Source organism: Aethalodelphis obliquidens, unplaced genomic scaffold (genome assembly GCF_003676395.1).
Source record: "Aethalodelphis obliquidens isolate GAN/ISIS:26980383/991018 unplaced genomic scaffold, ASM367639v1 scaffold18, whole genome shotgun sequence".
NCBI lineage: Eukaryota > Metazoa > Chordata > Mammalia > Artiodactyla > Delphinidae > Aethalodelphis > Aethalodelphis obliquidens.
In genome coordinates, this window is record NW_020837962.1 from 14,452,925 (window position 1) to 14,468,498 (window position 15,574).

The following is a 15,574-nucleotide window of genomic DNA, read 5'->3' on the forward strand; positions in this document are numbered from 1 at the left end:
CCTGCCTGGAGGCATGGAGACAAATCTTGACCATCCTCCAGCTGGCAGTGGGTCCCTGGACAAATCAAGTCAAATGGGAACTGAAAACAAGGGCCTTCGAAAGTGTGTTAAGTGACGTAAAAGAGTGGGAGGGATGAACACACACAACGACATGGATGGATTTCAGAACCGTTACGGAATGTGAAAGAAGCCAGCCTCCAAAGAGCATGTGAGGTAGGAGTCCATTTCTAAGAAGGTCTAGAACAGGCAAAACTAATCGATGATGAAATAAAGATGAAAACCATGGCTGCCTCTGGGGTAGAGCGGGGATGGATGGACTGGACGGGGAAGGGGCTTGAGGGAACCATCTGGGTGATGGCAATGGTCTGAACCTGGACAGGGCTCTGATTCACACAGGACAATGCATTTGTCAAAACTCGGCAAATGGTACACTTAAGATTTGAACATTTCATTGCATGTAAATTTCACCTGAGAAAAATGAACTATAAAGTAATTATTCAACTGTACTTAATGATATATGTGCTGAACTGTTTAGGGGTGACGTGTGCCATAGTTTGCAACTCTCCTTAAAAGGTATGAAAAAATAAGCTGGATTGATGGGTAGAGAGTTGGATGGACATATAATGAAGCAAATAGAGCAAAATGTCATCCAGGTGGTAGGTATTTGAGTGTTCACTCAACTTTTTTCACGATTCACTCCACTTTTCTGTATGTATGAAATTTCTGTAATAAAATGTTGTGGGAGGGGATAAAGAAAAGAGGATGTGAGAACACTTTTCACCCAGTCCCAAGATGCTTTTTGAGCGCTAGCTGTACATGAGGTGCTGCAAGACAGGAGTGGTGCTGATGGCGATCCCAGCGCCATGGCGTGAGGCGCCCTCCAAGTGGGTTCTCCTTAGAGCAGAAAACTGTCACTGTTGCTTCTCACAGGGGACACCAGAGGTCAAGAAAAGCACACACAGGCCTGCCAGGAACTGATTTAAAGAAACAAGTCGCTGGAGCCAGTGGGGTGGGTGGACAGCCAGGTGGCCTGGCCCCTGGCTATTTGGATTGGGTTATTCAACACATGCTAAAGACAGTCAGGTTTACGAACAACTGCTTAAACTCCAGAGGTTGAAATATGCCCCTTCTAATTTGCCCACTGGTAGGGTTTTTGAATAATGCTCCAGGTCCCTCTGTCTATACAATAGACTAGGAAACCCAGACCCACCCCCTGCAGGATGTATCCTCAGGGAAGTTCATCATTGCCCGTTTTAAGAGTGAAAGTTTGGCAACAGCTGACATGTGTGTTGTCCAGGTAGAGTGCTGGTTAAGTTATTCACGGTGGTTTAGAAATGCAGTGAAATTCTATGCAGCTGTTAAAAATGAATGAGGTAGATCTATATGTCCTAGACTTTAACAGCTGAAATCTTAATGTAAAAAAATAATAATAAATATATATATAAATGATCTTATTTACATAAAATTATATGTAGGTAAATGTCTATGGATATACATATAAATGGATATGAATATAAATATATATAACTCTTTATATTATGTCCTGCATGTTTGTGTCCCCCCAAATTCATATTTTGAAGCCATAGCCCCCAATGTGGTAGTATGAGGAGGTGGGGCCTTTGGGAGGTAATTGGGTTTAGATGAGGTCATGAGGGTGGGGCACGCAGCATGGGGTTAGAGCCCTTATATGGAGCTCACTCTCTGCCACGTGAAGAGAAACAGTGAGAAGGTGGGATATACAGCCAGGAAGTGGGTCCTCACCAGACACCAAATCTGCCAGCACTCTGATCTTGGACTTTCTAGCCTCCACAACTGTGAGAAATAGACATTTATTGTTTAAGCCACAGTCTGTGCTATTTTTATTACAGCAGTTTGAGCTAAGACAGTATATAAATGTACACACACACAGAGCACTGTAAAAATGTTCACCAAAATGCTAATAATGGTCACTTCTCCATGACGGAATTAAAATTTTCCCTCTGCTTTCTTCTTCGTCTTTTTCTGTATTGTTTAACGTTTTCACGATAAGCATGTATAATTAATGAAGCAATTATTTTTAAAGCTAATTCTTAGAGTAAATGGCCACTTGCAAAGTGCTTATGAGGCTGCCGTGTAGCCCCGACTGTTCACAGCCGTGTCCTCTAGTCCCACCCTGAGTCCCAGAGCAGGAAGAACTTCTGAGAGGGGAGGTGAGCTGAGCACCCTCCCCGCCCATGACTCAGTGCACTCCTACCCCTCCTGAGCCCCAAGACAGGAACAGTGACAGCATTTGTGGGGCTCAGCGCAAAAGCAAAAGGTAGGGCCCTTGTTCAAAAATCATTAAGAATTTCAAGATGGTGACAGCAGAGCCTTCAGCCAAGCGTGAGGCCCTCGTGAGTACAGGGCCTGTGGGATCGCACGCACTGCACGCCTGTGAGGCCCTGCCTGGCAAGACCATCTGAGAAACAGCCAGAGAGGCGGCCAGGAAAAACCGTCCAGGAGGAGCTGAGCATGGCCTTGGGAGGCTGAGAGGGAGACCCACACGGACCATCAGCTAACCAGGAGTCTCCCCAGGGCCAGCGTGAGAAACATTCCGGGTGTGGGTGTGGAAGGCACACAGCGGGAGTGGGGGGCAGGTGCGTGGAGCTGCTTTAATTAGTAAGGGGCGGTCAGGAGGGCCTCCTGCCCTGGGACTGTGTGGGCCCCTTGGAGGTGGCAGCCACCCACTCTTCGGCATCCCTGGCTACCCGAGGGAACCTCCTCCAGGGACCCCACACACACCCTGGGAGCCCCCAGCCCGGCCTGCCATCCCCCCAGCGCTCCCCGCAGGGCCCTGCGACCACCGCATCCCCCGCTCACGGAAAACCTGCGCCGGCACCGGCCACAAAGAGAGCCTGTGTGGGGCCGGTGGCACAAAGGCCGCTCTGTGCGGGGAGGACCCGCCACCCCTCCTCCGCCAGGCACCGGGCGCGGCGGGCACCGGGGACACGCTGGCCGAGTGCCCGGGGCACGGGCAGGGCTCCCACACGGTCTTCGGGCTGCGGTCCAGCCGAAGGGCTCCACCGAGTCCTCCCCTAATCGCGTCCCAGCCACCAGCCGTCCCACACCCTCCAGCCCAGCTGAATGGGACCCCGGCGATGAGAACGAAGACCTGCGGAGGCCCCGCGGTCTGTGGACACAGCCGACCCGTCGGGCGGGCACCCGCCGTCCTCCCGGCTGACCCCATCCCCGCCCCGCTCCACTCCCTCCAAGCTCGGAAGCCTGTGCTTCTGCTAAACCAGAAACCCTCCCGAGCCCCCGCAGAGGCTATCTCAATCCTTAAAACCCGTCTCCTCCACTGTCCCCTCGACTCCCCCCACCGCAGGACCCCAAGGCTTTATTGGGCGCGCGTCCACGGCAGCACCTCCAGGCCGGGCGCGGCGCTCAGCGGGTGCCTTGCCCGCCCGCCCTGGTGCACACAGCAGGTGCTCGGTAGATGGGCCTCCCCGGCCGCCCCGGGGCACACAGCAGACGCTCGGTAGACTGGTCTCCACCGGAAGGACCGCGTCTCCTCCGTGGACCCGGAGCGGCTGTGGCGGCCGCGCCCCGCCCTCCTCCGAACTCACCTGCGCTTCGCGGGCAGCTCCCGAGGCCCGGCTCCCGCCTCGAGCGCCAGCAGGGCTTCGCTCCTCCAGCTGAAGGCACTCAGACAGCCGGGCGCGGGGCGCGGGGTATCTTATGCCGCCCAGAGCCACCTCCACCCACGAGGGTTAGGAGCTGGCCGGTACATCCCTCAGCTTCCCCTTCCCGGTGGGACAGTTCTGGGGTGCCTCCTACCCGGTTCTTCAAATGGTCCCGGGAGGATGGAGTCCCAGGTGCCGTCGCAGGTAACCACCCACTATCTCACCATCACCTCCCCCTTCCTGTCTCCTCTCTCGTCCCTGCCTGTGCATTGCCTCTACCTGGGCTTGCGCAGGGTCTGCTCTGTTGTAGAACTTCATTCAGACCTCGGTCTCACCTCCTGCTTCCTTCACACGCGACAAACTTTTGTCCCGTGTCTGCTGGCATCAGGCAGTGGTGACGGGGTGAGGAGAAAGTTCTGTAGCCCTTGCCTGCCCCCCTTGCGGTGGGCACCTGGGCACCACGTCCCGGGCGAGAACTGGGAGGGTTCCTCCCTCGGGTCAGTCCGGGGTCTGGGCACCCTCTCTGGCTTCTCCAGAAAACCCCTCCATCCACGGGTGGCCCCACGGTCCTGCAGGCTCAGGACCCACCCTGCCCCGCACCCTGGAAAGCTGAACCCTGGGTCTTGCATTGCCTGGGGCTCTAGTCCCCTCTTCCTGTTGGATCCAGCCCTGGGGGGAGACCCTGGCAGGAGACTGGGGGAGGGCTCAGAGCCTTGATCACACCCCTCACTCCTCCCTCCCTCAGTCATCGGGGTCTGGTGGGGCTCCTGGTCGGTAGCTGCGCTGGAACACCCTCTCCCTGGGCCCTACTGGCTGATGCTACTAGTGGATGGCTCATCAGCCCCTGTGGTTCCCTCCACCCTGCCCACCTGGCTGTGAGCAGCCACTCCATTAGGAAAACATCCTTAGTGATCCCAGCTGAGTTGCTGCTGGTCTGTTGTCGCCTTGACAGAGCTGGGGGCCGTGGACAGCACCCGGCCCCAGCAAAGTGTTTGGTATTCAACTCGGATGACCTTGACGCAAACCCCAACGCTACCTTTTACTTCCAAGCTGCTAGGTGTCTCTCAGCCTTTGCTTCCACATCTGTAAAATGGGTATGATAATAGCTATGCTAATGTCTCGGTAATCTCAAAGCGGCAAATAACAGAGAAGAGGGAATTCTCTAAGGGCCCTGGGGCTCCTGACTTGACAGAGGAACCCGAGCCATGTTCTCATCCAGGTTCCGTTTGTCTCTCTGTCTGCTTCTCTCCTTACCTCACACTTGGCCAACTGTGGTTCCCCTCCAGTTCACCAGTCTTTACACTCTGAATAAATACAGACTTTATTCCACAGAAATGGGCCCACACTGCACAATGGGCTGCAACCCGCCTTTACTCACTGATCGCCAGGAGCCTCCCCCGGTATCACTGGATAGTCTTCTGCGCTGCAGCCGCACTGCCCCATGTACTCTGGAGGTTCTACTAAGATTTATTCCTTTGACTTGTCCCTTACCCTAGGATGTTTTGTAGTGACTGTCACCAGTGTTTGAAGCACACATCCCTTCCAGAGCCCTCTCCCAGGACACTTTTTTTTTTTTTTTTTTTTGGCCACATCGCATGGCTTGTGGGATCTTAGTTCCCGGACCAGGGATTGAACCCAGGCTCTCAGCAGTGAGAGCGCGGAGTCCTAGCCACTGGACTGCCAGGGAATTCTCCCAGGATCCCTTCTGAAGCAGGGACTGACTTCCTTCCCATCCTGATTTCCTTCCTCCACCCCAGCCCTCGACCTGGCTTCCACCTGGAGCTCCCTACACACAGCGTGGTGCAGGCACGGCATCCTCCCCTCCAGTCCTGCTCTGACTTACTGTGAGCTTTCTGAGGACAGCCCCCTTGGGGACGAAACCATCTCCAGTTTGGGCCCCGTTCCCTGGCAACCGTGACTTTTAAAACACAGTTGACTCTTGCGCTGAAGAAAAGCACAAAGCTACTCTTGTCTCCTTCCCCAAAGGCCTGTTTTCAAGTTCAAACAATAGCAATTCGATTGAACACACACATCCACATCCCTCCTGAGGCCTTCGAAAGAGGAAGAGGACACCACAGAGCTTTTGAAAATATTGTACAAAATAAAGTTTTGAATATCGGGTGAGGCACAGTCCCTGGGGGCACAGAGGGCACTCAAACTGGGTGATTTGAAGGGAGTTTGGTAGATTATTCACAAAGGAGCAGTAGGATTTAGGAAACGAGTGTGGGGTTGTGCAGAATCCTGGGCTCAGCAATATCGAGGGGCCCTTCCCAGAGCTGAGGAGGGATCACCAGAACCCAGAGAGAATGACCGCATGGAGAGGGCCCTAGACAGGAGCTGGGGCCTTTAGGAGAGGGAGGCACCCGACCTGTGCAGACCCAGAAAGGAAGGAGCTGGGGGGTAAATACCCAGACCTCACTTTCCTCCTGCCCCCCAGACATCATCCCACTGGATGGACCCAGCTGGAAACAAGACATCATGGCTTAAGTGTCCAGAATCCCAGGACCCAGGTCAGAGTGGAGAAGGACCAGGGGTGCCCGGGCGGGGAGCAGGGAGGAGAGCACTGAAAGATATACTCTCACAAAGCCTTTGAAAGTGTGCAGTCCAATTAGAAATTATGAATTTATTGAACAAGGAGTAGTCATTTGCACAACTAAATGATGTTTTTGATTTTACAAACATTTTCAACTCGTTACCTTTAAACTAACCAACTTCCCCCTGCAGTTAAAATATGGTTCCATTTATGGACAATTCAGCTGATTCAGAGCTGTGCAGGACCCCAGACGTTCAGGTAAATCAAACCAGGGCGCACCAAGGGCTGGCTTGGAGTTACGCATAATTCCCGACAATGTCCCGTCCAGCGACCTCCCTGACGGCATCGGAGTGGGGAGAGGGCAGATAGTTTCCCAGAAGGAAATTAGAGGCCGAGAAAAGAGGGGGCAGATGCTGGAAGGCCAGGAAGCCAGCTAGCCATTCCATGAGGCGCAAATTAACTTGCAAAGCTCACCCTGTTCATTTAGTGGCTGAGTCCTGATCAAAATACCAGCCTGTCCTTCCCGACAGCTCTCGTGAATATTTCAGACTGCCTTCCACCTTGACCTAAGCGTCCGACCAGCACAATCTTTCGCAGAGATGTTCTTTCTTGATGCTCCCATCAGGAACACTCAGGCCTACCACAGGAGCCCCTTGCCTTGGGAGATCCAGGAGCCAGTGAACATTTCCCAAGGAAAGTCCTTATGATGGGATTTTTTCCTGTGCTCGTAGCTCCCCAGGTACGAGACATCACTGCAAAGCTGTACTTCACTGGTAACAGTGTAACACATGACAGCAATAAGGATAGACCCGCATGCAGCTGGGGGCTCTGCTCAATGCCAAGGCCCAAGGCGCCCACAGAGCCCCAGCCAGCAGACATGCGGCTGAGTCCACTGTCCTCGCTGCTGCACCCAGGACAGCACATCTGCCAGCACTCTGCTGGATACCTGACCTCAGCTGGAAGTCACGGACACAGACAGAACCTCCACGTGCCATCCAGCCATCCCAAATGGCCACGTGCAAATCCTCTCCTGGTTCTTCATCTCTTCTCACCTCGTGCTAACAGGTAATCGTGCTTAACAAACTTGGAAGGTGGATACAGAAAGCGCCATCCCGAGCTGGGTGGGACAAACTACAGGAAGCTCAGAAAACACTGTGTATTTAAAGAGCCGTTTTGAACAGCTGACCTTTTCAGACAAATCCCAGCAACCTTGGCACCGCCCCTGAGACGGCAGACTGGGGAGGGTGTGCAGCCATGGTGGCATGTCGATGACCACTCAGCAACACCTCCTGCGCCCTTTTCAAATGCCTACTGTTTCCTGACAATAGTGGTGGCCGTGGACAGGCTGGTCCCCGATGTCATATTCCCTCAATGGAGGACTTTGTCTCCTGCCAGCAGCTCCACAGCCCTTGTCTTCACGATGCGTCACCCTCCACTGGAGCCCTGCTCTGTGGACAGTGTAACATGGTTCTGGCAGGGCTCAAAGGAGGCCTCCACTCCCTCCCAGCACGTGCAGAAGTGCCACTTGCAGGATGCAGAGCGGAGACCTCCATCCCGGAGCTTGACGGGAACTCAGCCAGCCTGAGTGGGGGATGATTTCATCACACCCTCCAGCTCCAGCCTCTCCTGATCACCTTCCAGCCACATCCCTGTTCCCGTCCCTGTTCCCATGGTAACCAGCCTTTCAGATGGACCCCCACCTCCTGGCAATCAGTCCCTTCCCACATTTCAGAGGGCTGACCCGAGCAATCTGTTGTGGAAGGGCAGGATGTGACTAGGTCATAACAGACATCGTGGCTTCCACCTTGCTCTCCCCAGGATCACGCCTCTGCCATGGGGTGAGGGCAGTCAAGCATCCCCGTGGAGAGGTCCGTGGGATCAAGAACTGAGGCCTCCTGCTAACGGCCAGCATGAGCATTGCATCCACGTGAGTGGCCGTCTTGGAAGCCAGTCTGCCAGCCCCTGTCAACCCTTCGGGTGAGTGTAGATCTTGCATCTTGACGGCAACCTCATGGGAGACCCTGAGCCAGGACCGCCCTGCTAAGCCACTCCCAGATTCCAGACCCACAGAAACTGTGAGACAGTAAATGACTGTTGTTGCTTTAGGCCACTAAGTATTGTTACACATAACATGGCATTAGGGAGCCTGATATTCTGGGTGATAAAGTCTGAAGCCTGCAGGGGCAAAGAGCAGAGTGGTGAAGGGCAGAGAATGGACATGGTCAGTGATCCAGCACACGTGGTTTCCGGATTCCTTACTGTCCTGCCCCTCGTTGTGAAAAAAGGAAGGAGGTGTTAAAAATGCAAGTTATCCAATATGCTCCAACCACCAGTCAGTACGTAGGACACCCCCTCCAACCATGAACTGGATACTGCCCTCCCACAAAGCACCCCAAATCATGTTCTTCTTATAAAAATTATACAGCTTTCTTGACTAGAGCCCCGAGCTCCTTTTCACAGAAACTACAGCCTGGCCAGACCCCCTCAACCAGTTCTGCACTTGGCCAATGGATTTCTCTTTAAAATCTAACCTCCTCTCTCGTCAGTTTTATCTTAGCTTCATTCTGAATTTCCAAGCTATCGAAATAACTCATCTCAGCTCAGTGATCACTTTCACTCTTGCGCCCCCAACATTGCATCACCTTCATATCTGATGCCATAATTTCTCCCCATCTGCATCTGGAAAGTTGACTGAAGTAGTGACCTGGGCAGAGCTAACCGCAGAGCCCTCCACTACAGACTCCACGACTGCCTGGGGCCAGAGACCCCTTGACGACAAACACTTTGCAGAAAGTTGTACAACCTGCCATAAATGCCCTGGAAATGCTCTCATTATCAATGAGTTTTCCAACCCATTATTCAAATGCTGGCTGGATACAGTTTATCCATTCACTCTATTCACCAGCACTGTCTACAAAGAAAGTTATCTTAGCTTGTGTACTACTTTCCCGCAGCTGCTGTAATAAATTGCCACAAACCTGTTGGCTTAAAACAATAGAAATATATTCTCTCACAGGTCTGGAGGTCGGAAGTCTGAAATCTGTATCACTGGATGGAAATCAAGGAGTGGGCAGGGCTGTGCTCCCTCTGGGGGGCTCTAGGGAGGAATTGGTTCCTTGTATCTTCTAGCTCTGGTGGCCGCTGGCATTCCTTGGCTCGTGGCTGCATCACCCCAACTTTCAAGTCCAGTATCTTCAAATCTTTCTCTGCTCTGTCTTCACTTCACTTTCTCCTCTCCACGTGCAGGTCTCCCTCTGCCTGTCTCTTATAAGGACACACATAATGGCATTCAGGGTCCAGCCGGATAATCCAGGATAATCTTTTTTAAGATCCTTTGTCACATCTGCCAAGACCCTTCTTCCTTATAACATCAACAGGTTTCAGGGATTAGGACCTGATATCTCTGGGGGGCGGTGGTGGGGGGAGGCATTATTCAGTTCACCCACACCAAGATTTCCCACCTCCTGATCACTGCATTCTTTCCTAATGTTTACAAATAAACTATATCATGTTCTGCTCTATCATTTTCCAAAAGTTAACATCAAGGTTACTGTCTCTACTTTTATCAATCCACTTAAGAACTCTGCTTCCCCAGGCCGCATCAGTCCGGACATAAAAATGGGGTCATAATAAACAAAAACAGCATTTCTCAAGTTTGCCATTACTGCTGGTTCTCCAGCCCCCTAGAAACATTGGGAATCCCTAGAACGTATCTCTTAAGTGGAGGCAGCTTAGAGGTTGAGATCACAATCTCTGTTTGGACGGTCCGGGTTTGACCCATCACTGTGACCAACTTTCCAAAGATGACCACAGAAATCTCTCCCCTCCCAATGCTCTTCTGCAGTGTGGACTCGACCCCCGCTCCCAGCAAGAGGTGGAGTCCGTTTCTCCACCCCTTCGATCTGGACGAGTCTATTGTGCGTTCTCCCATAGAATGTGGTGGAAAAGACACTGTGCCATCTCCGGGCAAAGCCCTAAACTGGGCAGGCAGTTTCCCATTCCTGCCTCTTGGAATGTTCTTTCTTGGGATGCTCCTTTCTGAAGCCAGCCACCCGGCTGCGAGGAAGCCCACCACACAGAGAGACCACTTGGCCGACAGCCCCCGCTGAGCTTCCAGACGGCCAAAGTGAGAAGCCACCATGGACGTCCAGCCCAGTCAAGCCTTCAGAGGCCTCATGCCCCACCAACGTCTGACTGCAACCACAGTGGACCCCAAGTGAAGACCACCCAGCGAGCCCAGTCAACGCACAGAACCACGAGTGACAATAAATTGTTGTCTTAAGCCATTGAGTCCTGGGGTGCTTATTATATACCAATAGATACTTAAATGAGCCACTTATTAACTGTGTAACCTGAAGCAAGTGACAGGCCTTAGTTGAGGGTCCAGCCAGAAGCAGACCCTGCAACAAAGACCTGGTGCATGTAGTTCATCTGCATTCCAGGAAAGCCAGGTAGGAGAGTGGGGAGGTGAGACAGGGAAGAGAAGGCAGCCAATAAAAGGGTAGCGTTTATGAGCAGGTTACCACAGTGACCCGTCCCTCCAGGGACCTACAACTACTGTCTCATCAATAAAATGGTGCAGCCATTGTGGACAACACTATGAAGTTTCCTCAAAAACTTAAAATTACTGTGTGACCCAGAAATCCCACTCCTCAGTATATATCCAGAATAATTGAAAACAGGATCTCAAAGAGATATTTGCACACCCATGTTCATAGCAGCATTATTCACAATAACCAAGAGGTGGAAGCAACCCAAGTGTCCATCAGTGGATGAATGGATAAACCAGATGTCGTATATACCTACAGTGGAATATTTTCCAGCCTAAAAAATAAGGAAATTCTGTCATATGCAGCAACACGGATGCACCTTGAGGACTTCATGCTAAATGAAATAAGCGAGTCACAGAAGAACCAACACTGCATGATTCTACTTATGTGCAATATTTAAAGTAGTCAAATTCATAGAAACAGAAAGTAGAATGGTGGTTACCAAGGGCTGGGGGAGGGGAACAGGAGCTGTTCAATGGGTATAGGGTTTCAGTTTTGCAGGATGAAAAGTTCTAGAAACCTGTTTTGCACAGCAAGGTGCACGCAGGTAACACTGGAAACTTAAAAATGGTTAAGATGGTAAATCTTACATAATGTTTTTTTACCACAATTAAAAAAAATTGTCTCAGCAAGGAGCAAACAAGTTGGGGTATTCACCATCAACTCCCTTGCTGAGGGTCACTCTTGGGGTGTTAACTCCACCCCCCATGCTAAGGGCCAGAGAACACCCTGTACAGAGATGCAGGAAGCCATCAGCACAGATGGGACTCTCAGGGGTGACCTCTGGGTGAGCAAGGACCTGGGTGGGGCACTTATGGGGTCTGACACATCACCTACCTTTGAGTCTCAGTTTCCTTGTCTGTAAAACAGGAATAAGCAACACCCACCTGGACGGAGGTTGTGAAGGCTATTTTGGGTGACGAAAGCTCCCTGCCTGCTCCCCCCACCCCCGGGGCCTCCCCAGTCTGAATTTAAGTGCACACAGCTCAGTCCCGAGTTAGGACCACCCCCACCATCACACACCCTGCCTCCCCGCTTTTATTTTTACAAATCAGTGAAATATTTGCCCAGACCCAAACTTTTGGAACCAGCCTCTGAGGTTTGCAAAGACCGAGGCAGTAGCTCTGGGTCCCAAATGCACACTCCACCTCCTCCTGGACTCCGCCCCCCCTCCCAGCTCACAGATGTTCCCGCTGAGAGAGGTGGACACACAGGCAGCCTCTCTCACCAACCTCCACCAGCGTGACCTCACCTCCCCCGGCAGACAGACTTCGCCCTTCTTTATCTCGCTCGTTTCAGGCTCCAAGCACGGCTTCAGACACCCTTTCTGGAGGCTGGGAGAAAATGTGCTGAAATACCAGCAGTGATCCAGCTGGTTGTAGGACTGAGGGAGTCGCTCTTTCTTCTCTATGCTTCCTGGATTTTCCACAATAAACACATTCTCTTTTTTTATTGACGGAAAAACCAATTGTGTTTTTTAAGCAAGCCACCTAAAAGCCCTGGGTGCCTCCGCATTTTTCGTAGCCTCAGCTCATTCTGAGCGTCAGTTTTTCAGCCATGATTCCATTTCCTGCCTCTCTGGTTTGAGTCCTCTGCCTTTGGACCTTTGCTCCGTCCTTTGAACATTTGGGCTAATCACAGATGCTTGTGTAAACCACACCAGCCTCCCTCTACGTGTCTTGATTTTCCTTCTCACTGGGAATATTTATAACCCAAATTCGCTTTACAATCTCCCAAACCAAGAAATTACCCTCACGTTCTGATACGATGCACTAAGAACGTGCCACCCCGTCCCTAATATAGGAGGAAACATCAGACAGACCCAAACTGAGGGACAGTCTATAGCATAACCGGCTCTCACTCTTCAAAACTGTCAGTGATGAAAATGGCTCCTTTCCTCCTCCCCAGCTGGAAGCACAAGGGAAGTTTTCCCCCAATATTCACTTCTTAGAGCAGATTGGGCTTCTGGAGGTAATTCACAAACAGGTGAGGACCCCTCTCCCACTGGGCCCCCTCTGGAGTTTCAACTCAGCCTGGTCTACACTGAGCACCCCGCCCCTCCCCGCAATTCGTCAATTTCTGTTCTGGTTCCCTTCCCCAGCCCTGGTTCCTGTGTAGCTTTCTGCTCCTAGAGCCGTGATTCTCTGCACTTATCTGTTGGTGCCTCCGATGCGGGGGCAGCAGTTTGCCCTGTGGCCTCACTTCTTTCACAAATCTAACAAGAGTTGTTGATTTAATAAAAAACAGGACTTCCCTGGTGGTGAAGTGGTTAAGAATCTGCCTGCCAATGCAGGGGACACGGGTTCGGGCCCTGGTCCAGGAAGATTCCCACATGTCACGGAGCAACTAAGCCCGTGCGCCACAACTACTGAGCCTGCGCTCTACAGCCCATGAGCCACAACTACTGAGCCCACGTGCCACAACTACTGAAGCCCGCATGCCTAGAACCTGTGCTCTGCAATGAGAGAAGCCACTGCAAGGAGAAGACCGTGCACCGCAACGAAGACCCAATGCAGCCAAAAATAAATACATAAAATAAATAAATTTTTTAAAAAAGAAAAGCATTAGGGCTTCCCTGGTGGCGCAGTGGTTGAGAGTCCGCCTGCCGATGCAGGGGACACGGGTTCGTGCCCCGGTCCAGGAAGATCCCACATGCCGCGGAGCAGCTGGGCCCGTGAGCCATGGCCGCTGAGCCTGCGCGTCTAGAGCCTGTGCTCCGCAACGGGAGAAGCCACAGCAGTGAGAGGCCCGCGTACCGGGGAAAAAAAAAAAGAAAGAAAAAGAAAAGCATTAAAAATATATATATATCTTAAAAAAAAACAACTGTCAGTGTTGTGAAAGACAAAGAAAGCCTGAGGAACAGCTCCAGACTGGAGGAGACACAACCACAGGCAACTTGTGATCCCGTGATCCTGGATATCCTTTTGTTTAAAAGGAAGGTATTGGGACAATTGGTGAAATCTGAATCTGAATAAGGCCTGATATTACATCACTGGATTGATAGAAGTTTCCTGAGTGGGGTAAACGCACTGTAGTTCTAGAAGAGAATGGTTTTTGTATTTTTTGGAATTATACAGCTGAAGCTTTGGGAGGTAAAGGGTATCCTATCTGCAACTTATTCTCATATGACTCAGAAAAAACAAAACCAACACACACACACACACACACACACACACACACACAGAATGTGGGCGAAGAGTAAAAAACAAGTTCTTTGTTCTATTCTTGTGATTTTTCTATAAGCCTGAAATTATGTTGAAATTAAAAGGGAAAAAAATCCCACAAACCTCAGGCACCGCAGGCCCGTTGGCCCCTGGGGCTGTCCTTTCCGTGTCTGTGCCTTTAGTTCTCTGACGAGAACCTCTTCCTCCTGTCTGGGGGCTCATCCCTCTCTCACCCACAATTCCCCACTGACTGTCAGAATTTCCATTTGGGACTGTCTCAGGATCCCTTTCGCTAATGAAGACAAAAAGGCCTTTCCCTACCCTGCTGCAGAGCAGGAATTCCCCTCCACGGCGGATCCTGGATTCTCTCCATCACAGCAGTGGTTCTCACCCTCGGAAGCCCTAAAAACTCCACGCTGAGGAAACACCCTAGATTAGAATCTCTGGTGGGGGAACCCAAGCACCTGTGCTTGGAAAGCTCTCTAGGTAATTCCATTGAGTAGCCAAGACTTTAAAAAATCGACCCTACAGCCCACCCAGAAAGACAACAATTAAGACCCCACCCCCACCCCGGCTGCATTCCAGGACAATCAAACCAGAATCTCCGGGGTTGGGGCCCAAGCAACTGACTTGTTTAAACTCCCCAGGAAATTAGACCGCCATCACGCTGATTTCTACATATAAAAATAAAAGAAACAATTGAAAACAAATCAAAAAATACAGAAAAACAATCAACTGGAAACAGGTGATTCCAAAGAGCAGCCACGTTTGAGAACCAGTGACTGAGGACGGCGGTTCCCAAACTTGAGCTGCATCTGAGTCTCCAGTGAGGCCTGATAAAGCGCAGATTGCTGGGTTCCACGCCAGGGTTTCTGATTCAGTCGGTCTGGATGGGGCCCGAGAACCTGCATTCCTAACAAGTCACTTGTCAGGGGATGCGCCTGCTGCCCCTCAGGACAAGACTTTGGGAACCACTGATGAGAATCTCCCTATTGTGTGTGGCGCTGGGATCAGCGAGGCGGCACCACCTGAGAGCCTGTTAGAACTGCAGACTCCCAGGCCCCCCAGAGCTCCTGATTCAGAATCTGCATATTAAACCAGCTTTCTCGATTTCCAAGCCACGCTGCTCTAAAGGAAATCCCCACCATCTCACACACATACACGTGTGTTAGGGCCCCGAGCACTCAGGACTCAGGATGGAGTGGCTGCATCTGGGGAGGACCCCCATCAGTATGACCCAAAAAGCCCTCTCGTAAAAGATGGTTAACATAACCCAGACAGGCAGAGGCCACCAGTCTGCTGGACCAGGATGAGAGGAAGGGGGTGGGCAGAGGCCCTGTAGGGGTTAACCGTCCAGAAAGCACAGGTGGGGGTGAACACCCCAGGAGCCCCCTGGTCTGCCCTTTGATTTGACCACCAGAGAATGAAGTTGACACAGCTGCCTGACTCCTAGGAGACTCCTGGCTAGCCCAGTCACTTAACGTTCTTGACCTTGGACTGTGTCCTCACCCTGATGCAGCCCCTTTAGGGACCCTGAGCAGGGAGCCCAGCTCAGAGCTAGGTGTCTGTCGCCACCGCACCGTCATCGTTGCCTGCAGGGGCTGCACTTAACTGTCTGCGGGCGCTGCCCTGAGGCTGCACTTCACCGGCTCTTCACAAGAGTCCTGAGGTCGGTATTTATTATTA